The 24199-nt window shown below is 42.8% G+C and overlaps 1 pseudogene; it reads left to right on the top strand.

Annotated features, from left to right (window-relative positions):
* Positions 1–5581: 5581 nt before the first annotated feature.
* Positions 5582–24196, top strand: LOC110548129 (small ribosomal subunit protein uS5-like; annotated as a pseudogene).
* Positions 24197–24199: the final 3 nt, after the last annotated feature.

The following is a 24199-nucleotide window of genomic DNA, read 5'->3' as shown; positions in this document are numbered from 1 at the left end:
CTTGGATCTTGGACACCTTAAAGGCAAGACTGAGTAGAGTTTTCTAACCTGGGGTACACAATCCTCATCCATCCAGGCTGGACATAGGAACTCAGAAAAAAACGGTGATGGGAAACTCTTTCAGGTGGTCCTCTGCTTTTTCTGCCCCTTCTAGGGGTGAAACAGTGAGGGCCTAGGGGAAGAGACAGGGATTAACAACTCAAGTTGTAGAGAAGATTGGCTAGAAAAAGGCCTTCACAAATCACAATTTTATTCTTGCCCTGCTGATGGTGAATTGTCCTATCAAGGATGAGGTATCTGTTTTGTGTCTCAAACTAAAATCTTGCTCCCTCATCTTATAAGGTTTGCTCAAATGCCCAGCAAACCAAAGCTAGCATAGAGGACTACATATTCCTTCATGCTCTTAAAACTACCTGGCTTGCTTGTACTAACAGTGGACTAAATGTGCCTCTCTGACTCACTGGAGAGTCACACCCCCACTCTATGTATACTGATCTACATTATCCCCAGATATATGCCTATAATGGAGAAGAGGGGAGCACTCATACTGGCCTACACTCAATGTCAATGAGGGTCAAACAGGCCCCAATTTGGTCCCTATCCTAGTAGGGACAGGAATAGCTGGTGCAAGTTGAGAATCAAAACTTTAGGGGACTAAGTTCCCAGATAGACTAATGCCTAGGACGTTTGAGTAATTCTGTGTCCAGGATGGAAAGCCACGTTGACTCCCTTGCCAAAGTAGTGTTACTGAAGGACACCAGCCTTCTTTTTTTTTTTTTTTTTTAACAGGGAGGACTTCACATGACTTTAGGAGAAACTTGCAGTTTCTGTACCAACTACTCAGGGTAATTAGGGAAAAACCTTGCCATGATCAGAGGAAACCTCAAAGAAAGAAAAGGAAGGAGACATAAACCAGGTAATTGGTACCAATCTCTGTGTGGTTCCCAAAGCTGACCATTTTACTGTCAACGTTAGTGAGACCAGTTGATTTTTATCCTGACCAAGCTGATGGTGGGACCCTACATATACAATTGTATGGATAACTACTAAAACAAAGAATAAAGTTAACTAATCTACTGGTCCTTAGGACCATCTCTGCCCCCCAGGATGAGTCAAGCATTTGACTCATGCTCATATAACCAGTGCAGAATGTGACAGGGCAGTCATTGTAGAGATTGCTCCATCTCATATTCCTGCTGGGGCCATTTTAGGTTTAACCATAATCTGATCTCCTTGATGGGAAGCCGCATGGGAAGTTACTCAACTCTACTCTAGGAACCCAAAGTCAAGATGCCCCAGATAAGTTACCTTAGCTTCTAATAAACTGCCTGCTTAATCAAATCTCCCCCTCTAGCTAACTGCTTATCTTAGCTTCTGTTAAACTTCTCGCTTGTACCTCCTCCTGCAAGACAATAGGACATGGGGTTTTTTGTTTTGTTTTGTTTTTGTTTTGCCATTAAAAGCCTTTTTTCCTAAATGTTTGGTGCTATGCTTGGGTCCTGAATACCTGAGTGTAGTCCCAGCTAGTTGGAATAAAGACTTTCAATTTGCTTTAGACTGTGTCTGAGTGTTCTCTGGTTGGCTCCTCATAATATTGTAGGGGAGAGAGGGACATTTGCATGAGAATCTCACAAGGTGGGGGAAGATAAAAAAGATTTTAATTGCTTGTACTAAACACAAGTTTTATATTATTTGATACAAAAGGTTCACATTTGATATTTCTCACAACTACCACCCAACTTCCCACAACTTCACCCTGAAACTCCCATCAAGTTCAGTTTGTGTTGATTAAATACTACCAGACCTAGAGCTGTCTTGGAGTGTGGTCCATATATATACACCATACATACATTATGTATCTATATCTCTATATATGCACGTATATATATTTTCATACTTGGATTTTGTCTCATTTAAGCTATCATTGTGATTATGCCTACTACTTCCTTATTAAAACCGAGGGAAAATGACTCATACAACCCATACAGTGTGATGACGGGGATCTTCAAGCTTCTGTTGGCTGTTAGCATCCTTGGTTCCAGGGTTTCACTCTGCCTCCCCTTGATTTCCTAGTCCATGTACTCCCTGTCAAATGACTTCAGATGCAACGCCTGATAGAGTGCTTCAGTGGTGAAAAAACAGGATTCTCATGAAATTACAAATAACTATGTTCAACCCTAACGTTCAGCCCTGAAAGGAATGTCTATTGAGATATCCTGTCTCCAAAGATAGTCTGTCTCACCTTTAACAAACAGCTTCATGAGAGACACATAGCCCTCTATAGCTGCAACAATTTCCTCATTCCCCAAATCCTCAATTTCCTCATTTCTAAATCCCTCACCCCACCCATAAAAAAGGGTCACAACCAGCTTTTTCTTCTGGCAGAACCCTCAACTTCCCAAAGAAGAGAGGCTGTCTCTCACCATGTGTGTTAGTAAACAGTCTCGTCTGCTGAAGGTCAGACTCCTGTCTCTTTACATTGCTTCAGAAATCTAACAACACTAAGTATGGTGTAGAACACAGCTAGCAATTATTACAGAATAACAGGAGGCACTCTCAAGAGTGAGAGTGTCAGTGTTACTGAAGGAGCCATTGTGGAAGAAAGTATTTCCACAGGTGTGAGTGTGCAAGCAGCCCTTCTGACTCTTACAGGCAAAAACCCAAGAATGAAGTCTTTAAACTGTTTTATTCAGAGAGCTTGCAACCTGAAAATGTCTTAATGATCTGTCTGCATCTCAGCTATGATCAGTGGATTATAGAGAGAGAAGCAGCAAAGGCAGTCAGTACTCCAAACTTGCTCCTAATCAAGGGGTCAGCCTTGTCTCTAAGATACCACTGCTTTTCTCCTTAGATTTCTCTGGGGAGCAGGAGTGGAGGTTTGTGACACCGAGGCCACAGAGGCTTGCATTACTCCTGAACAAGACCTTTCGATGACATCTAGGTTGAAGGTTAGCTCGTAGCAAATGATCCATTTAGCAGTGTGTACATGGAAAATCTTTTCTGCAGAATGGAGAAGTATATTCTTATGATATAGAATAGATGGTGCCAGTCTTAGAAGGGTTACTGTTGCTGTGATGAAGCACTATGACCAAAGCCACTTGGAAAGGGTTTATTTCACTCACAGTTCCATATAACAGTTCATCAACCTGCAGTGAGGGCAGGAACCTGGAGGCAGGAGCTGATGCAGAGGCCATGGAAAGGTGCTGCTTACTGACTTGGTCCTCATGGCTTGCTCAGCCTTCTTTCTTATAGAACCCAAGACCATCACCAGCCAAAGAGGGTACCATCCTCAATGGGTCCTCCTCATCAACCACTAATTAATAAAATGCCCCACAGCTGGCTCTTATGAAGGCATTTTCTCAATTGAAGTTCCCTCTTTTCAGATAACTAGCTAGTGTCAAGTTGACATAAAGCCCTTAACTGTATGTGATTATCAAGTGTATCACTGTGTTGGCCACCCTGTTAAGGGGTGAAAGTGAGCAATCGCCAGAGGGACAATTGAGCCATATACATATTTAGACAGGTTCTAAATAGACAGGTTCTTTACTATGTTCCTAAATGATTAGGAACATGCTGCTTTCCTGAAATGGAGGATGGTGGACTCAGTCAGATTGACTCTCAGAAGAAGGGACTGTTTTTGTTCTTTACCAGAAAATCTCTTGGTAACATTAAAATCTTCCTGGTAGTTGAGAAAGTCACTCTCTAACTAATCAGGTTATTTTTTAACCTAATATCAAGTAAAAGAATATATTTAAAAGAACTAAAGAAAGAAAAATGAAGTTAAAGGAAAATCCATTAAAATATCTTGCTTTATCAGGAAGAAATAACCTTTCTTCAATGGGCCATAGTAAAAATCCAGCCACTCTTGACTTCCTTTGTTTTCTATGTATTTTAAATTATAAGGAGAAGTGTGGTGGTTTGAATAGGTAGGCCCCCATAAACTCATGTGTTTGAGTGCTTAGCCCATAAGAAATGACACTATTAGGAGGTGTGGCCTTAGTGGAATAGGTGTGGTCTTGTTGGAGGAAGTGGTGTCACTGTGAGGGCAGGATTCAAGGTCTCCTGTGCTCAAGCTGCACCCAGTGTGGTACACAGTCTCTTTCTGCTGCCTGCAGATCAAGATGTAGAACTCTCAGTTCCTTCTTTAGCACCATGTGGTCCTACAGGCTGCCTGCCATGATACTAATGGACTAAAACTCTGACTCTGTAAACCGGCCTCAATTAACTGTTTTTCTTTTAAGAGTTGCTTTGGTCGTGGTATCTCTTCACAGCCAGCAATAGAAAACCTAACTTAGACAAGAGACAATTGTGATAATTCCCCATTCTTTAAGATAATATGTTGACAAAGACTTGGGAAGGGAGAGATCCATCCTCAATGACATTCAAGCCTGCTAATATCTGACTAAGCCCCTAACTAGTTAAGATACAGTGAAGAACCTTTGAAAGGCAGCTGTGACAGTAGGCTCCTGTCCTCAGGAAGAAATATCAAGTCTGAAAGAAAACATTTTGATTCTCAGTAGTTCTGAGGACTGAGTCCAGTGTTCATAAATGGCAAGTAAAGCCATTCTCCTGCACTGTCCCAAACAGACACTGCACATTAGCTTTTTTTTTTTTTTTTTTGTTAACTCTGGCTTGTGTTCAGAATGGGATGGAAAGTTATAGCATGGTTAAAAGAGAAAACTAGAAATAAGAGAGGCAGTTACTAGGGAAGTCATGATCTTGTTCACAGTTTAAAAACCTCATTAATTGACACAGGGCTTGCTCAAAAAGTTACTAAATGGCAACATGCTTTAGGCCTTCAGAGGAGAGAGCAAGTAATTCTGAGTTAGGGCTCCTTCACTGCTTATGATGATAAGTTAGCATCTCCTTCCTGACCCAGAGGAGCCTGCTAAGCTGCTCAGATTTCTCTGATGCCACACTCTCAGAGAAGTTCATAGTATTTCCTGGCCCCAAGCTTCCACAAATAATGTCTCATGAGACTTAAAATATATTTACAAATATCTAAGACATATAGCTAGGCTTCCCTCTGAGTATCTCACAACTTAAAATAATCCATTTATGCTCATCTATATTCTGCCGTGTGGCTGGTTACCTCTGCTCAGATACCATGTTTCTGTCCTCACATCTTCCTGGGTGAATTTGCCTATGCCTGGCTGTATCTCCAAATCCTTTCTGCCTACCAGAGTTCCACCTTCTATTCTACCCTTTCCTATAGGCCATAGGTTTCTTATTGACAGGTGTTGCATTCATACACTATACAACATATTCTTTCTACAGAAGTATGCACATTGCCAAAGACAGGATGAATTGGCAACAGTAACCATCAGAGGCATGGGGAATCTGAATGAGTATCTTCATACTGCTTCCCTGAGAATTCCTGTCCTGAGCCACTAAGCACATCCTCAAGTGGACCACAGCTCTGGTTAGCACCACCTCAGAAAGTTAGCATGGAGGGGAAAGAAGGTATTGAAACTATACCACCAAGGCCCCAGAGCCTCAGAGTTGTTGTTATAGATTGTCAGAACAGGGAACCACTGAACTTGAGAAAAAGCAGAATTAGAGAGTTGGCTTTGAACGGCTGATGGCCTATTCAGTCAATACCTATAATCAGGTAATGCTGGGTCTACAAAGAAGAAAAGGCTAATCTCAGAGACTCAGTCCCACTCTGAACTACTGAAAATCACATTTTCTATACCCTCTGTTGCATATAAAAATAAATGAAAGGTGTCAGGCTATATTAAGATTATTGCGATGGTTTAATTTAACTTGCTGTCACAAATAATAAGACACAGACACCTGATAGATGTATAATTGCCTTATTTACCTTGGGGTGGGCAGATATTTCACTTATACTGTCTCAATATCCTTATCATCCATTTCTCAGCCCCCATCCAATGCCATCCTCCTTAACCATCCTCATCTAATCTATCTTCCATCCGTAACCCCATGGTATTTGTTTGTATTCTTCATCTGGGCCTTTTTACAGCATTATTGGAGTCTTTTCTCCCAGCCTCACATGGTTTTTTTTCTCCACACTAACCCATGATGGTATCCTCCTTCTTCCTCTCTTCCCATCTACTGTCTTCCGTGATTCTCCTCAAAAGCCCAGGAACCCCAGCCATGCCTACCCCATTCTGTCCTGCCCAGGGATAAAGTGTTTAATCAACCAGTCAGGTACACCTTAAGTAGGTTTACCCAAACAAGGATGGGTGTATGCAGTGGGCAGTAACCATATCTTCAGGGCCAGTAATTAGGATTATACCAACCTCCAACAACCATCCTTTTTCAGAATTGACCACCTTGCCTTTTTGGATCCCTGCTCTTTTCACCTGTCTCTCACTTACTCCTTCTAACCTCAATACACTCATTTCGTCATTGGAGCAGTGATCCGGAGTCAGACTGCTTATCCTGAGTCCTGGTTCTATCATTTGTCACGTTTCTAAGCCTTTCTGTACCTCAGTCTCCCCATTTAAAATAAAATTGGGATAAGAATATTACCACGTCACAGGGCTGTTTTTTGGACTGAGTGGTTAAAATAGTTAGCAGCACTGATATATGGTCATATTTACATTTTAATTGCTGCTGTGACTATGTTCCATGTTTCTTTGCCGTACCAGAAAGCCTTTGCTAAATGTCTTGGGAATATAAAATATCAATATTTCAAAATTATAAAACAGGGAGAAAAATCATAAATATGTATGGTGCTAGAATTGTGTAAAAACATCTCTTACTTTTAAAGAGACTGGAACTTTTGGTGGGCCTCATAGCCGATTTAGTGTACCTTGAGCTCATTTAAGACTTAGCCTGCCATCCTGCTGCCTACCCAGTCTGTTTGTTTATTCTGCCTTCAGGAGAACGATGTAACAACCAGCCTTATTTGCCTTGAATTTCCCACATAATTAGCTCCGATGGCGTACACTGATGCACAGCTTCAATTTTAATTTATGGACTTTTTTCATGCCCCTGACCCAGAGAGCAATGCAAGGGTGTCTGGATGCGTGTAATGGTAGCAAGTAAAAGCAACATTATACAGCAAATATCTACCATAAATGCGAAAAAACAACTTTTATAGATAGATACTGTTGGATAATGGTATGTTTGCAGCACTGAGTGCTCTGGGGTCAGTTAGAGTCAGTGACTCAATCCCTTGTAAAATTGTTAAAGTGATTTTTGTAAAAAAGAAAATCCCCTCATTCCTTCCCCTTGTGATACTTTCTGTGTTGTGCAATAAATATAGAGTGAAGCCTTTTGTTGGGGACACAGCAAGACAGACAGTTAGCCCCCAGACAGGCATTGATAAATACACACAAGAGAGATGCTATCGACCAGCCGAAAACCACAATCTGTAAACACACAGATGATGCAGGAAGAGAAATGGGTAAATTGGTCAAATTAATCCAAAAGGAAGTACTGGCTTTTCTTCCCTTAATGCCACAGGAACACAGTGTAGAGCCTCTGAGGTTATCTTCCATGCATTTAAAAGATGCAGGTAGTAGCATGTCTAACACTCAGCGAGCACAGTGCTCATTTAAGTGTCCAAACCTACCAGAAGTGTTTGGTTCCGCTTCACCTTGTTCCTAACCTCACCCCACACCTCCCCTCCTATGGGCAAGTCCGGCTCTTCCTCCCGGAAGCATGTATATCTGATCTCTGTCATGACGTCCAGCTACCGTGAAGAGTGAGCAAGAACTGAAACAAGGTGTGAAGCCCCAGGTGGCTTCTCAAGCCCAAGAGCCAAGTCTGCTAAGAAAACCCCCAAAGAGAACAAAGATCATGCTGAAATAAACTGAATGCAGAAGAAGCTTTCAGCTCTCCAGAAGGGCAGGCTGTATAACATTTCTGTAAAAGCCATTTGGCTTCAGGTTTAGCGAGGCCTGTCTCTGAGATCTTGGGGTCAGTATCAGTAGAAAACTACATGAATATTTAGGGGTACAAAGAACTTCCATGAGCTTGAAAAAATCGTGTACCAGAGAGGAAAGTCCTATATGGACTGTCTGGTCAACCAAGGCCACCACATAGACAGACATGACACCCATTTGCAGGAGTCTTCAGTGCAGGGCCTTAAAGCCAGAGACAGAGCTGTCTGCACAGTGTTTTCAGGCTGTGGTGAACACATGAGCCCCACAGAAGCAGGATCTGTCACCACGCCCACCCCAGGCCAATATCAGACAGCAAGCAGGCCAAAGCAGGACCTTGACCTGGATTTCTCACACCTGTCCATAGGCTGAAAATTTAAAAATCTAAACGGGTTCACTTTTAAGTTTTACTTGTAAAAGCCCTTCTGGGCCTTCATAGTGAAGATGGTAAGAATCTTATGCTCCGTGTAGATAAGGAGAATTTAAACAACAACAAGAAAAACCACTCAGGGCCCTTTGTTCTCTTTAACATAGTTGTCCTGCAAAAGCCCCTGCCTTTAGACAAACCAAATAATACCTAGAGTCTAACCCGGGGAAGAGAAACACCGAAATTAGTGGCTCGCAACCTTCAACATAGCCATTAGAGGGGAGCTACCTTATATCCTTCAGGGTGATTACTGTCTGCCTGGTGTCCCAGCTGGCAGTGATGGGAGTGCTGTGCTGCCTGGGTGCTTTTCCCTGGGTCAGGAGTTCAGTCCCACAGACTGAAGATTAATTCTCTACTCAGCTCATAACATCTGAGGATGAAATAAAGAACTCAATCAGATGTGAAAATTTCTCAGCACACACAAATGGAATCATCAAACTATCAAACCATGGAAAATAATTTAAAACTCTTTTAAGGTCCTTGCTGCTTATTTGAGTTTAATTAGAAGACGGGGGACATTAGTCCCCACATTTGCTGAGCTGTTTACCCTCTCTGAGTCTTAATATTTTTTTGTCTGAAATATAAAAATAATAATACATATTCCATTAGATTCGATGATATGTGCAGTCATATGATTTAAATATGGACTCAATGGTGAATCGTTGTGGAATATTATTTCAAGAATAGTAAAAGTCTTGAAATAATGGTGTTTGGATGAGAGAACATGCAAATGGAGGACTTACACATGAAGAGATGTTTAGAACAAGAAAGCATCTGTTTCTGAGTTGGAGAGAAAACACACACACACAACATGCACACACACAGAGAAGATAAAATCGGCAACAAAATTGACGGCACTTCATCTCTGATAATATGCTTTATCCCCATGACTACATGGTCCCTGTAATAACCCATTGGCCAGTAATGCTCTTCAAAGGATGTTTCTGAGTGGGTTCATCTAATTCAGCTTTGTAATCATATGTCCAGGCTCATCTCTGGAAGCTTGTACTGCACAGGTCTCAGGTGGAGCTAAATAATATTAAAACACAGTGGATAAAACTACTATAAACATGAATGGCAGAGGCAGCGCTGAGGCAGGTCCTTTCACTTCCACCTGTACACATTTTTCTCCTGTGTGATTCTGGGAGATGACGCCAACCATCATTTGTCTAGTCCCTGTGGCTGAGTTGGCCTGCCTTGCCCTCTGATGGATGGAAACAGCCACAACCATAATGCATGGATTTAATTAACAGTAAACCATATTGAAAGCAAAGGAGGAGAGCTATAAAAAATAGAGACAGACCATTCAGGGCCACTATGATGCAAAGCCGAAAGACCATCTATTACACTCCTGATAAATGATCATCTCTTTTACCTTTGCAGGCTCACCCTAAGCATGGAGATGCAGCAGGAAACCCAGTACTTGAAGGTTCTTCCTTACATCAGAGTTTTCAGTCCTTACAAAATGCAGCCAAGACCCCAAAGAACAAGCAGGCTCTCCAAGGAAATCTCAGTGCCTGCATGAAAGGACAACTAATGGTGACTTCCATGCAGGCGTTCAGACTTGTTCCCCCACACAAGACAATTCATGGGGTTCATGCAGGCAGGCATGTTGACCCAGAGTCCTCCATTGCTGTCACTGATTTCTCCTGGGTCCGTTCTCACAGTCCAACTTCACAGCCTATGTTATGTTCCATTCTGTGTAGCACCTTCCCCATGCAGCTCCAGGAACTTGGGTTAGAATTCCCATTGCTGCTGGGAGAAAGGAAGTCAGTAGTTTCCTTTCTTCTTGCCAACTCTTCATCAGACACCTCCATTTCCATTTAAAAATATATATATATATCCACCGTGGAACCCTACTTCTTTCTGAAGAGCAGCTACTCGTTCCCTGTGAACCTTAATTACTGGGTGTCATTTGCATATCTTAAGAACACAGAAAGATTAGTGAGGGCTACCAGCTTCAGAAAACAACCCAGAGTACTGATGACAAGTTCTGAAGACAAAGAAGCCGAGTGAGCAGAGGTGAGGGGTGATGCTTGAGGTGGCAACTCAGCTGTGCTATTTTCTCTCCTTGCTCCTCTCCGTCAGCCCTGGCACTAATGATGCTGTCCTGTCCAATTTAGGTTACAGCCTGATGAAGGTCATGAGATTGTACACACTGAGATTTTTATCTCTTGTGTGAGTTTTCTCCTGTATTGTCTCTATTGCAATCCACGTCTAAAGGTTTAACAGATAAACCTTTAGATTCACTTTTTTTTTTTCCTGTTCAGCTCCTGAGGTTTGGAAACGAATGTTCAGAATTAAAAATATACGGAACTGAGGTGAGAAACTGTCCTGGCCTTGGTATATAAGGAGAAGAACGGACAATATTCCAAAAGGGAGACAGGTGAATAAAGAGGGTTGGATCAACCATGGGTAGAGATGGACTGGAGCCCAGCCTCTGCCATTATCCGGATGAGCTCCCTGGCCTCTCTGCCTCTATTTCCCTCCCCGCGAAATACATTACTGGGATAGCTAAACTCCAGATTCAGTTGGAGTTCTGGCATCTGGTGAATGGATCTGGGCTCTAGGGTTTTGAGTCTACAGGAACAAGTGCAGAAGACTCCCCTGAGCTTCTTGTTAGTGCTGTTGATGTCACCAAGTTGCCCCAAGTGTGTAGCAGAATAGTGACCCTGAGTGTGGTGGACTCCAAGAGATGGAATGTCAATCCACGGTTGAGCTCACCTTTCACTCAGAGAAAGCTGGGAGGCCAGACTGAGACAGAAAGAAGGGAGCAGTGTGTGAAACAGTTCCCAAGAAGAGGAAAGAGGTGGCATAAATCAGTCTCAGTCTACTTACCTGGGAGAAAGGATGTTTCAGCAGAATGTTAGCTATTTGGTAATACCTTTCATTGCAAGAGCAAGCAGTTTTATCTGTGATATCGCCAACACGCAGAACTACACAGGTAAGAGAGAGAAGCTACCAGAGTGATTCATTCATCCAAAGGAATGACTGAATAAAACTCTTGCTCAATGCTAAACAACAGTGAAATGGGTTAACTCATCCACCAGCCTTCTCTCTCCCATGGCACCTGGGAATTCCAAACAGCACATTAGGAATTAAAGACCCAGATGTGGAGATCTGCCAGGAATGGGCTGTAGTGCGTAGGTGAGGCAGTTCACGTGGTGGCAAGTCCATTGCGTAACTCATCACCAGTGTCAGCTGGAGGTGACGGTTTTAACCCTCTTCTAATCCATGGTCTGTGAAATATGAGGGTGCATCATTCCTCCAAACTGAAAATTAAACATGAAAATAAAAGCAACCCAGTATATCTTGTTCTGGTGCGAGTCAAAAACGCGTAGCATAAGTGGATCAAGCAGATGTTTATTTGAAAAGGATTATAATGTCTAAGTGAACCCTCAGGCCAGCGAGCACACAATGATCAGTATCATTTGCGGCCATCTAAAGTGCTTCTGTTCCCTGCATGAAATGCTAGACAGATCTGAAGTGTAACAAGTACTCTTGAGTTTCTCTTTATGGATGGAACAATTGAGAACTGAAATAAGTCAGTATTTAGACTCTGTAATGCCTAGCACAACCCTTTACACTTCTGCCAAGGTAAGTCAACCTGCATGTAGAAAGTAAATGTCACCGTCCAAATGTCCTAATGTCCACTTATTTAAGTCATTCAGGCCCGTGGCCATACACTCCGCCTTGTCACATTCACCTCTATGACCACTTCTCTCATTCAGTTAGTTCCACCAAACTTGTTTTTGGGCCTTGCCATCTGCTGCTTTCTCTGCCCATCAGTGCCTTTTACCAGCTTAGCAAACACGGCCTATTTGACTTGTCCCATCTGGCTACAAAAGCCTCATCCTCATTTGCATCTATCTGTTTTAGACCAGTTCCTGAATACTGTTGGGAAATCTCCACCACCCCGTGTCCCACCCTCCCTCCCTCCCCGACCAGCCCCCGCAACATGCACACGCACATCAACGTCCATATCGCACAGTTGTGTCTTCAGTCTCAACAGAGTCTTCCATATTAGTCACATCTCTTCATGTTGGCAGTGTCAGTTTCAAATTCTGTTCATTCTTGACAGATTTCAGTTTGCTGCTTCACTGATCCCCTCTCTGCATCAGTGTCTCTATCTCTCTCTCTTCTCTCTCTCCTTGATTATTGATTAAGTTATTTATTTATTTTACATCTCAATTGCAGCTTTCCCTCCCTTCTTTTCTTCCAGTCCCTCCCTTCCATCTCCTCTCCCCCACCTAACCCTCTTGGCCTATCAAATTACAATTAGACTAGGAGCATCATCTTCTATTGAGGCTAGACAAGCAGCCCAGTCAGGAAAAAGAGATGCAACTGGGCAGAAGAGGGCTGGGAAGGGGAACAGGAGGGATGAAGTGGAGGAAGGACAGAGGGAGAGAATACTGGGAGAGACAAGTGGATAGGGGAAGGTGTGCAGCATCTCTGGGATGAGCAGTAGAAACTCCCAGGAATCCATGAGGATGACCCCTAGCTAAGACACCCAGCAATAGGGGATATGAAGCCTGAACTAGCTATCTCCTGAAACGAGACAAGATTTCCAATGGAGGAACTGAGACACTAATCCGGTCACAAAATATTAGACCCACAATTTGTCCTGCCTACAAGATGTGCAGGGGTAAAAGATGAAGCAGAGTAAGGGAAGGGCAAACCAAAGACTGGCCCAGTTTGAGACCCATGCCATCAGAGGGAGCCCACTCCTGACATTATTAATGATGCTCTGCTATACTTGCAGACAGGAGCCTGGTATAACTGTCACCAGGGAGACTTCACCCAGCAGTTGATGGAAACTGCTGCAGAGACCCACAGTCAAACATTAAGTGGAGCTCTGGGAATCCTGTGGAAGAGGAGGAAAGGCTGAAAGAGTCAGAGTGGTCAAGGACACAAGAAAACACAGAATCAACTAACCTGGGCCCACAGGGGCTCACAGAGACTGAACTGCCGAACAAAGCTTGCATGGGATGTACCTAGGTCCTCTGCACATATGTAACTTGTGCAGTTGGGTCTTCATGTGGGACTCCTAAAATGGGAGCAGGGGCTGACTCTGACCACAGTCCTTATCTCTTTAGAGGACCATCTCCTGCCACAACTGTGAGAAAGCCTCTGGAGTCTGCATCTGTCCTTTCTTCCTCTGCCTCTACTTCCACACTAGCCTTCCACCTAAGTTGAGCAATGACTTCAGTCCTTCTCCTAAATATTTACATTTTAATTTCTCCTTTTCCATATCAGTAATCTTTCCCCACCCCTGCCTGGCCACTTGCATTTGCCATTTAAACATCCTGCTGTCTTTCCTGGCTCAAAAGGTTTTCAAAAGCAGGCAATAGAATCAGAGACAGCCCCTACTCCAATTGTTAGGAGACCCACATGATGACCCTGCACATATGCTACATATATGTAGGGAGCCTAGGTCCAGCCTTGTCTGACCTCAGTGAGAGAGGATGTGCTGAGACTTGATATGCCATGGGGGCTTCCCCATCTCTGAGGAGAAGAAGAAGGAGAAATGGAGTATGAAGGTGAGACTGGGAGGAGAGGAGGGAAGGGGCTTCATTTGGGCTGTAAAGTGATTAAATAAATACATTAATAATAAAAAAACACATTTCCAAAACTTCACACTCCCTTCCAACTACCACCAATAACTTTTCTCATATCCTAGGCACATTTCTCAAATGAATTGCTCACATCCATGCCCAGGTAACTCACATAGGAAGGTCAGAAGCTCAGGCATTTGCTATCCATGAACCCTTTCACTCACTCAATTAATTTTTATAGAATCCCTGATGTGTAAGTATATAAAATAAGTTGACAAACCTAACATTTATGATGCTCATCAAAACCTTTTATCTTAGAAGAATATGATGCTATACCTCTAATTTGCCACTCGTTAGGTATTGAAGCAAATGTTTGCACTGTGATGACTGGATTTTGTCAATTTAACACCAAGGTAGACATATCTGAGGAGAGGGAAAACTGAGAAAACACCTCCATAAGGGCAGATGGTGGTGTGTTGTATAAGAAAGCAGGCTGGACAAGCCATGAGGAGTAAGCCAGTAAGGAGCACCCAGCCATGACCTTTTCATCAGTTCCTGCCTCCAGGTTCCTGCCTTGCTTGAGTTCCTGTTCTGGCTTCCCTCAGTGATGATGGAGTGTGATATAAAGTGTACATGAAATAAACCCTTTCCTCCCCAAGTTGCTTTTGGTAATGGTGTACATCACAGTATCAAAAACACTAAGACTTACACTAATGACAGAGACATGCTTGTTTCTTCACATAGACCTAAATCATGGTCAAATATTCAGTGCTGTAGGGTTTAGAACACCTTCATCATTTCAGGTGGTAGATATTTCAATTTTATGATCAGAGAAGCTGAACATGCCTCTGCCCACAAATAGATAATACAAAACAGCAGTAGAATGTTCAGAGCCGGTCCAGAAGTTGTTGGTAATTCTGTCCTAAATCCAATCCAAAATATATTTAATGAGTTTTCAAAAATAAAATTTAAGTTTTAAACTGCTGTCACTTGGAACTCTGCAAATTTTTCTTAAATGGTCAATGGCAGCTACTAGGCTGTGTGTGTGTGTGTGTGTGTGTGTGTGTGTGTGTGTGTGTGTGTGTGTGTGAAAACTGACTGTAGTTTACAAACCCAATATGAAGGGAAATATTTCTGAAGGTGAGATTCTAGGAAGATAGGCCAGAGACAGCCTGTGTGCGGGAGTGGAAGAAGAAAACAAAGTAAACCCCTTTCTGAGCTCACCCCATCTCAGTTCACTGAACATCTGAGTATTTAGACAGAAGAAGGCAAAAACAAACAGCCAGCAATAGAGGTTGTAGAAAGAGAACCTCGAAGCAGAAATAAGACCAGACAGAAGCTTTTCACAGAGTCTGCTATACCCAACCACTCTGAGTGGCCACAGGAGCATACAGAGTACACTGAAGGGCTCCAGCATGGGAGAGTCACAGGACACACTGCTGAGCAAGTAGAGACTGAGCACACAGGCTAGAGATTAAAAGTGAGCCACAGTACAAGAGACATACCAGAAAACACTACAGGAATCTGAAATCAAGAGATTTCCATCTACTCTCTCTTCTTTTGCCATTGTCCCAGGAAGCAAATGACTGGGCCTGAGACCAAAAGAAGATATTATCAAAGACTGAACCAGTGTTTCTCAAGCCCACTGCAGAGGAGAGTGGCACCCACACAACACAACCCTTTCTCATTTGGCCTAAAATTTGTTGTTTAACCTAGGCTGTCTAGTCTAGACAGTAAGCCCCAGAGATCCACACCTCTCTCTCTCTCTCTCCCCAGTGTTATATTATTTTTAAAGTAGACGCTGCCATACCCATGAAGCAGCATGGATTCTGGGGATCAAACACAGATTTTCATGCTAGCATGACAAGCAGCTGACTGGATGATCTATCTCTTGAGAGACCTTTATTTTTATTTTCTGTTTTTACATGTACATAATGCTAGTATTTATCTTAAAATGGTGCCATGCCCACAACAGGTATTATATGAAACAGATTTATTGGATGGAGACAAAGAGAGAAAAAAAGAGAGAGAGATGGTGGGGGGAGGGAGCATCCTGATAGAGAGAAGGGCAAGAAAGCAAGAGAAGGGAAGAATAAGAGAGCAAAAGAGTAAGACAATGACAAAGTAGCAGGTTGGCCCTTTCATAGAGCAACTGAACCATGCCTGCCAGGTGCAACTACCCGGCAGGCAACACATGATGGCATCGCAGGTTGTTAGGCAACCCAGAAGCAGGCTGCCTAAATACTAACACATACAGCTGTAATTTAATTTTTTTTAACTTTCATCCAATCATTTCCACCCATCTCCCTCTTCTCCATTTCCTCCCATTCTCAAGCTCATGGCCTTCTTTTTTTTTTTATTACTGTTACACACACACAAACACACACACACACACATCTTACTGAGTCCATTTAGTGTTGCTTGCATGCACCTGGGTTTCAGGTTGACAACTTGGAATTGGATCATCAGGGACTCATCCCTGGAGAAGACTGATTCTCGCTCAACACCCATTGATTGCATGTGCTTCTTCATCTAGGGGTGGGGCCTTGGGATACTTTCCCTGTTCATGTTGGCTTGTTAAGTAATGTTGCAAATTTTGCAGGTCTTGTTTAAGCAACCACACTGTTCATAGTTCTTGGGTGCATTTTTTTTTTTCTGGTCATGTCTAAAGGACACTATCTCACAGCAAGCATCCTGGTCCTTTTGTTTTTAGACTCATTCTGTCCTCTGTTCTATGATGTCCCCTGAGCCTTAGCTGTAAGGGTTGTGTTGTAGATGTATCAGTTGGGATTGGGCACCCCACACATTAATTCTCTGTGTTTTCATCACATGTCCATCAGAAACCCTGATGATGAGGTCGAAGTAGGCCATTACCAGAAAGCCCTGAGCTTGGTGCAAAATGGAGAACTCCCTTTGCCAGCGAGGCTTCCTCTTCTCTGCCTGGGGAAGCCAGACCCCCACGCTCTCTACCTGAAGAATGTCACACAGTCTTTAGGGAAATTACGGGTCTTTTCTCCCTATAGAATCTGTTCAGCATTCGACAGGGATTCCTGGAATGCCTCTCCATGTTAATGAAGCATCTTAGTACCTTAGCCCTTCAGCCGAAGATTTTTACCCACCATAGATATCCACTCCATCCCCAAAGTTCTATTTAACCTTTGTTTAGCCCCGAGCTGACCCCTGGAGGTCATTTCCATTGGTGCTCACGGGCCATTGAATCCCTAGTTTATCAGTTCTGCTCCCTTGTTCCTAAGGATCAGTGGCCAATGACCCCAGGAATGAGGGAGAGTCGCATGTTTAATAGTCTGCCCGCTGCAGAAAATAGCTTCTTTGATAAGGGGAGAGGACTGCACCTATCTGTGAGTATAAGGTGTGTTTAGAATATGGTTAAAAATATACTGGTTTAGGAAAATGTCAGTAGAAGGTTCTGTGCTATGTTCTATGTCTTCTTCAGCCATGTGAAGTTGGCTAAGTTTATGATAGCAGACATTAATTCCTACCATTAATTCCAGTTGAGAGGAACTTAAGTCTCATTAGAGGGCCAATGATTGCCCCTCAAGATAAAGGAGCAACTATTGCACCCTTGGAGATGTCTTGCCAGGCTGGTCGTTGTTGTGGTCAGGCGTAATAGCTGGATAGGACTATTGATTGCTTTTCTCCTTTGACAGCTTGCATAGCAGCTTTGGCTACTATGAGGGCTAGTTCTCAGGGAAGATGCGGCCAGGTTTGTTGTTCAAGCTCAATCACTCCAAATGCTGTGTTCAAACTGTATGATGTCTTCAGCAATAGAGTCTTTTCTTCATGTTCTAGGAAGCAAACAAGAGCAACGGGAACAACCATTTTGTTTTGGAGAATCTCAGCCCATGCCTTGACCAATAAGTAGCTCAAAGAATTTCCTGTGTCTGGTGCTGAGATTTGTATTAGATAGTGTGTGTGTGTGTGTGTGTGTGTGTGTGTGTGTGTGTGTGCGCACACACACATGCATGCATATTATCAACCCATGTGCCATAACTCCAGGCAACAGATAGAGAATACATATTCTTTTCAGTGAGGCATAAACTCCTGTCTAAATTTTGTCACATCACAAGCCACAAAACAACTTTAAAAAAAAATCGTTTTTTTTTTTTATCAGCACAAAGTGCTGATACTAGTACTAACTTCAGATGACACACAAACAGTAAGAAACTGAGTAATACCCTTTTGAATAAATTGTGGCTATGGAGAAAATCAGAGAGGAAATTAAAAATCCCCTGGAACCAAATGGACATTAGAGCCCAATCCATCAGAAACTCTGGGATACAGCCACGGCAGTTCAAAGAGAAAAATTATAGCTGTGTGTGTTTATATTAAAAACCATCAGAGCAATCTCAAATGACCTAGAGATGACTTCAAGGGCATAGAAAAACAAATAGAAGCCAAATATAAGTTCAGCAGATGGAAAAAAACGTAATAGAGTTGGGGCAAAATTAACAGCAGAAAATTAAAGAACAATACAATAAATTAATTAAACACAGAGTTGGTTCTTTGAAAAGTCCAGCATCTAGTCTTAATGAAGGCTCTGAAGAAACTAGGAATAATTGTAAAGGCTATATACGACAGATCTTATAGTTAACATCATATTAAATGGGGGAAAAGCTGAAAGCATTTTCTCTAAAGTCTGAAATGAAACAAAGGGATGTTGTCTCTCCACTCTTACCCAATGTAGTGCTCATATATTTTAGCTAGAGTGAAAAGATACAAAAGAGATAAAAATTAGAAGTAAAAAAATTAAACTATCTCTATTTGCAGACAGCATGATTCTGCACTGTTCTTAACCTTGAAGAGTCCACAATAAAAGTTCTACATCTGGTAAACACTTTCAGTAAAGTTTTAGGATAAATGGTTAGGATAAAAAAATCAGTAGCTTTTATATATACAAATAGCAATCTTGCCCAGAAAAAAAAAAGCGAAAATATCCCATTAACAATAGCTTAATAAAAAATATCTAGAAGCCAAGCGTGGTAGCACACACTTTTAATCCAAGCACTCAAGGAGGCGGAGGTGTTGTGCCTGATTGTCAAGACCCCTTAACCCCCACCCCAAAAGACTGCCAGGAGTCTAGTCCTTTGCAAAACACATGAGGATCTTTTTATTACAAGTTCAAGCTCAGGCCCACACCCTCACCAATGCAGTGGTTGAGAGTAGAGCTTTGAGCTCAATTCCAGTCCCTCCCAGAACACCCAAAGCAGGGGAATTCCAGCCTGGCAAGCGTCTATTGGTTGAAACACAAAGGGGGATAGCGCATTTTGAACTGATTGGCTAGGAAGATACCAAAACCATTAACTGTGTTTGGCTTCCTTTGTTAGGGGAGAGGGGGGATCTGGGCAACTCTATCTATAGTGGGCAGGAAAGGAATGCAGTAAGGCTGGTTCCTCCCTGCAGGTGGCTGGACATGTGTTTATATAGATATATATATAGTTGAACCACAAAGAAAAATGAAATAATGAAACATGAATGAAAATGGTTGGAACTGAAAAATAATGTTTTCCAGTGTGCTGGCAAGTTTTTTGTTGTTGTTTTTTTTGCTTTTGTTTGTCAAATGACATGAGGTAGAGTCATTCAGGAAGAGAGAACCTCAACTGAAAAGCCACCCCCACCAGCTTGGCCTGTGTGACATTTTCTTAATTAGTGATTGATGTGAGACAGTCTAGCCCATTGTAGGTGGTGCTGCCCTGGGCACGTGGTCTTGTAAAAGAAGGCCAGCTGAACAAGCCATGAGGCACAATCCAATAAGCAGCATTCCTCCATGGCTTCCTCATCAATTTCTCAAGGTTCTGGCCTTGAGTTCCTGCCCTGACTTCCCTGGACAATGGACTACAAACTGTAAGGCAAGTTGCTTTTGGTCATGGTCTTTTATCATAGTATTAAAAACACTAAGATACACAGGCTCACAAGACAAATGTCAAATGCTCCTTCTTTCATATGTGAATCCTGGCTTCAAATTGTTATGTATATTTATTTATGTTGGAGTGAGTGTGTGTAAAGGTCATGAAACTAGAAAGCAGACCATGAAAGTTGGAAAAGGCTTCTGAGAGAGGAGTGGGCATCTAATAAGAAAGTAGAAAGAGAACTACTGAGTGGTGTGTGTGTGTGTGTGTGTGTGTGTGTGTGTGTGTATAAGTAGGGAAAGGGTAAAAAAATGAGAGGATAGAAATTCAGGACAATCAACCAACACGATGTATCAAAATGCCATAAGGAAACCTATTAATTTGTATGCTAATTAAAAATAACATTAAATTTTAAAATGAAATATTTCTGAAACTATGTCTCCAGGCACTCAGGTAATCAATTATAACTCTCGCGATTAAATCTTGAGGAAAGTTATTTTCAACTATAAAGTCACATGTTGCTGTTAACATTTTTAAAGATCTTTTTCTACTCTACTCTTTTCCCTCAAATCTTAACATGTTTAGTAAAACTTTAATCTTTTAACATAAATTTGTTAAAATCTGTGCTCTGAAGTGACATTTTTAAATGTCAAAGTTGTAAACTTTTAAAATTTAAATTTATTTTTTATAATTTATTCATTTTACATCCCAAATGTAGCCCCCTCCCTCATAATCTCCTAGTCCCACCCTCCCTCTTCCCCCCATCTCTCTCCTCCCCTAGTCCTCAGAAAGGGGGAACCCTCTTCCCCTACCATCTGATCCCAGCCTATCAAGTCTCATTAGGACAGCCTACATCCTCTTTCTCTGTGGCCTGAGGGAAGTGATCAAAGAGTGGGCAACAGAGTCCATGTCAGAGACAGACCCTGCTCCCCTTACTAGGACACCCACACAGAGACTGAGCTGCCTATGGGCTACATCTAAGCAGGGGGTCTAGATCCTCTCCATGGATGGTCCTTGGTTGGTGCATCAGTCTCTGCAGGCCCCCCCAGGCCATATTTGTTTGCTCTGTGGGTCTTCTTGTGGAGCTCCTATTCCCTCTGGGTCCTTCTATCTCTCCATTCTTCCATAAGCTTCCCTGCACTCTGCCCAAAGTTTGCTGTGAGTCTCAGCATCTGCTTTCTGCTTCAATCCCCTGATAGGTAGAGTCTTTCACAGGACCTCTATGGTAGGCTCCTGTTCCCTCTCTTCAGCCACTTCCAGTGTCTATTCTATTTGCCCTTCTGAATGAAAATTAAGCATCTTCCCTAGGGTCCTCCTTGTTGTTTAGCTTCTTTAGGTCTGTGGATTGTAGTATGTTTATCCTGTATTATATGGCTAGTTACTGTTGCTCTATAGTACAGCTTGAGATCAGGGATAGAGATATCTCCAGAAGATCTTTTATTGAACAGGATTTGTTTTAGCTATTCTGGGTTTTGTGTTTTTCCATATGAAGTTGAGAATTGTTCTTTGAAGGTCTGTAAACAATTATGTTGGTTTGATGGGGATGGTCTTAGCTAGAGTCACACCCATGTCCTCCCAGGAGCCTACCCTGTCACAGGCCTCCATCTTGACAAAGAGATGTCCCCCTCAGTTTCCCTTCCTGTTCCCAGCCCTCTTACCTCCCAGCCCCGTTCTCCCCATATCTGGTCCCCACCGTTGTTTTCCTCCCCACTCCATCTCCTGCTCAGTTCCTGCTCTTTCTCCACTTCTGCTGTCTATTCTATTTCCCCTTCTGAGTGACATTCTGATACCCTCCCTTGGCCCTCCTTGCTACTTAGCTCTTCTCAGGTGTGTGATCTTATGGACCCACTGGACTCCTCAAGAGCCCACGGGCTCCCCTCTCACCAGGAGAAGTCCTGGAGACACCTGCCCCAACACTGGCTCTCTTGCTCTGAGGTTAATAAGCTGCTCCTGCTCAGACACTGTGTGTGCTGGGTGCAGCCATCTTAGAGAACTAACCAGCCTAGAGGTTTGGTCTCCCTGTGGAGACAAGTTGAGCTTTGGAGCAGTGTCTGGGGTTGTTCCTGTGGCTCCCGGGTATTAGGAGGCCTGAGGTTGGAGCTTCATACCCAGAAAGTATTCACTGGTCGGTGAGCGCAGCATGCAGGCATGTGGCCAGATGCTAGATACCAAACATTGTCAAGAACCAGGAACGTTTCCAGGGATTAGCCAGGTGACCTGAGGTTAGACCTGCTTGTTTCCCTCACCGTGAGGTCTCCTCTAGATTGGGAGACCCAGTCGCTGGTGTTTTGGGGCCCACGGTTCAGTCTGTAGGTCGCTGTGCAGTCACTGCTGTGCTGCTGTTCAGACAGTGTGTGTATCTGTGCCATCATCATGTATCCACCTGAGTTGTGAAATTTTTAACCATGTCTTTATTTTATGCGTATGTCGCATACAGCTTACAGGAGTTGGTTCTTTGCTTCTGCTTGGTGGGCTTTAGTTCCAAGCATCAAACGCAAGTGGTCAGGCTGGGCAGCAAGCATCTGTACCTGCTGAGCCATCTTCCCTCCCATTAAACAGGAGTTTTTGTTCTGTTTTGTTTTCCAACTACTGGAACATTTTTGAAAGATGAAAATCACCATGCAAATTAAAAAGAAAATCATCATTCTGCTCAGTACCTCCCCACCCCCCAAAAAAAAAAACAACCCAGAAACCAAACATGTAACTTTTACCTTCTTGTTTCATCTGTTTAAACTTCACATTTTATCTCAGCATGCAACTGGAGTTCGTGCCTTTTCAAAAGTTTGAATACAAATAACTGTTAAGAGAATAGCTTTTAAAACCACAATGATTTCAGTGGTATTTTGAAGCACACCATCTAACTCCAGTAATGAGTTTTCTTGGCTACAATGCAGCCTGTGGACTGTATAATGTTGAATAAAAATGGCCTGTTGGGGCTACAGGGATCACTCAATGAGAAAAGTGCCTGATACCCAAACACAAGGATCTGAGTTCAGATCCCTGTACCCACGGAAAAGCTGAGCATGACAATGAGGGTCTTAATCCCAGAGCTGAGGGATAAAGATAGAAGGATCCTCAGGCCTTACTCTCCAGCCAGTTTATTCCAGACCTCAAGCTTCAGCTTTAGCGAGGACCATGTTTTAGAAATAACATGGAGAAGCCAGAGAGCAAAGACACTCTGATGTCAGTGACTGGCTTCCACATATGCTTGCTTTCACAGGTGATCACACATACACATGGGAGTACACACACATGAGAGAGAGAGAGAGAGAGAGAGAGAGAGAGAGAGAGAAGTGGAGAGAGAGAATTTTCATTGCCACTGTCTTTAACTCTCACTCCAAAGCCCAGATTCTTACCCATAATGACTCCAGTACAGTTGTCCTAGAAACCATATGTAAAGGCTTACATCTTTCCGCTATAAGCTTTTGCTGGTAAAATATTCAATTCTTAGATAACTATTTTCATAGTGTGCCCATCCAAAGAGCTGACAAACAATAACTCCTCATGTACACATCCTTCATAAAAATTATCCTATATACAGTAATATCTCTGCAGTGTTAAAACATCATGTTGTCATCTAACTGAATCACAGACTACGCTGCCCTCAAGCCTCGTAAAAAGATTCTTCATTTCTCATGTCAGAAAGTTTTGTGGGGACATCATTTTAGAAAGGAGTTTTATTGTTTCATTATTATACCTTTTCCCACAAACTACTTCTGCCATTTTTAATGGCAGTAGTACCTTTAACTGTTACTAATTTTTTTTTTTTTGTTACCACCACATTCAGTTGCATGACCCTATCTGGGGCAACAATCAAGAGTTTCAGAAGCATGCTTCAGTCACAAGGTAAGGCCAAAGACAGGAGTAGACCTCTGTCACCAAGCTTCGCCCCCTGATCAAGGATACAAAGATTAAGTCACTGGAAGAGATTCACCTGTTCTTTCTGTCCATCAAGGAATCCAGGATAATAAGCTTTTTCCTGGGTCCATCCCTAAAGGTTGAGCCTGTAAAGATCATGCCAGTGTAGAAACAGACTTAGCTGGCCAGGGGACCAGATTCAAGGCTTTTGTCACTATTGGGGACTACAACACTCATGTGGCTCTTGATGTTAAGTGCTCCAAGGGGGTAGGCCATGCCATCCAAGGTGCCAGCATCTTAGTCAAGCTTTCCATGGCCCCTGTGTGGAGAGGCTACTGTGGGAACAACATTTGCAATCCCCACAGTCTTCCGTGCAAAGTGACAAGTCACTGTTGCTCTGTGTCAGTACGTCTCATCCCTGCACCCAGAGGCACTGGCATCATCTCTGCTCCTGTGCCCAAGAGGCTGCTGCTGATGACTGGGATTGAAGACTCTACACATCAGACAGGGGCTGTCACACTGCACAACTTTGCCAAGGCCACCTTTGATGCCATCTTCACCACCTACAGCTACCTGACCTATGACCTCTGGAAAGAAACTATTCACCGGGTCTGCTCATCAGAAATTTACTGATCA

Source organism: Meriones unguiculatus, chromosome 17 (assembly GCF_030254825.1).
Source record: "Meriones unguiculatus strain TT.TT164.6M chromosome 17, Bangor_MerUng_6.1, whole genome shotgun sequence".
Classification (NCBI taxonomy): Eukaryota; Metazoa; Chordata; class Mammalia; order Rodentia; family Muridae; genus Meriones; species Meriones unguiculatus.
This window is presented reverse-complemented; position numbering and strand designations above follow the sequence as displayed.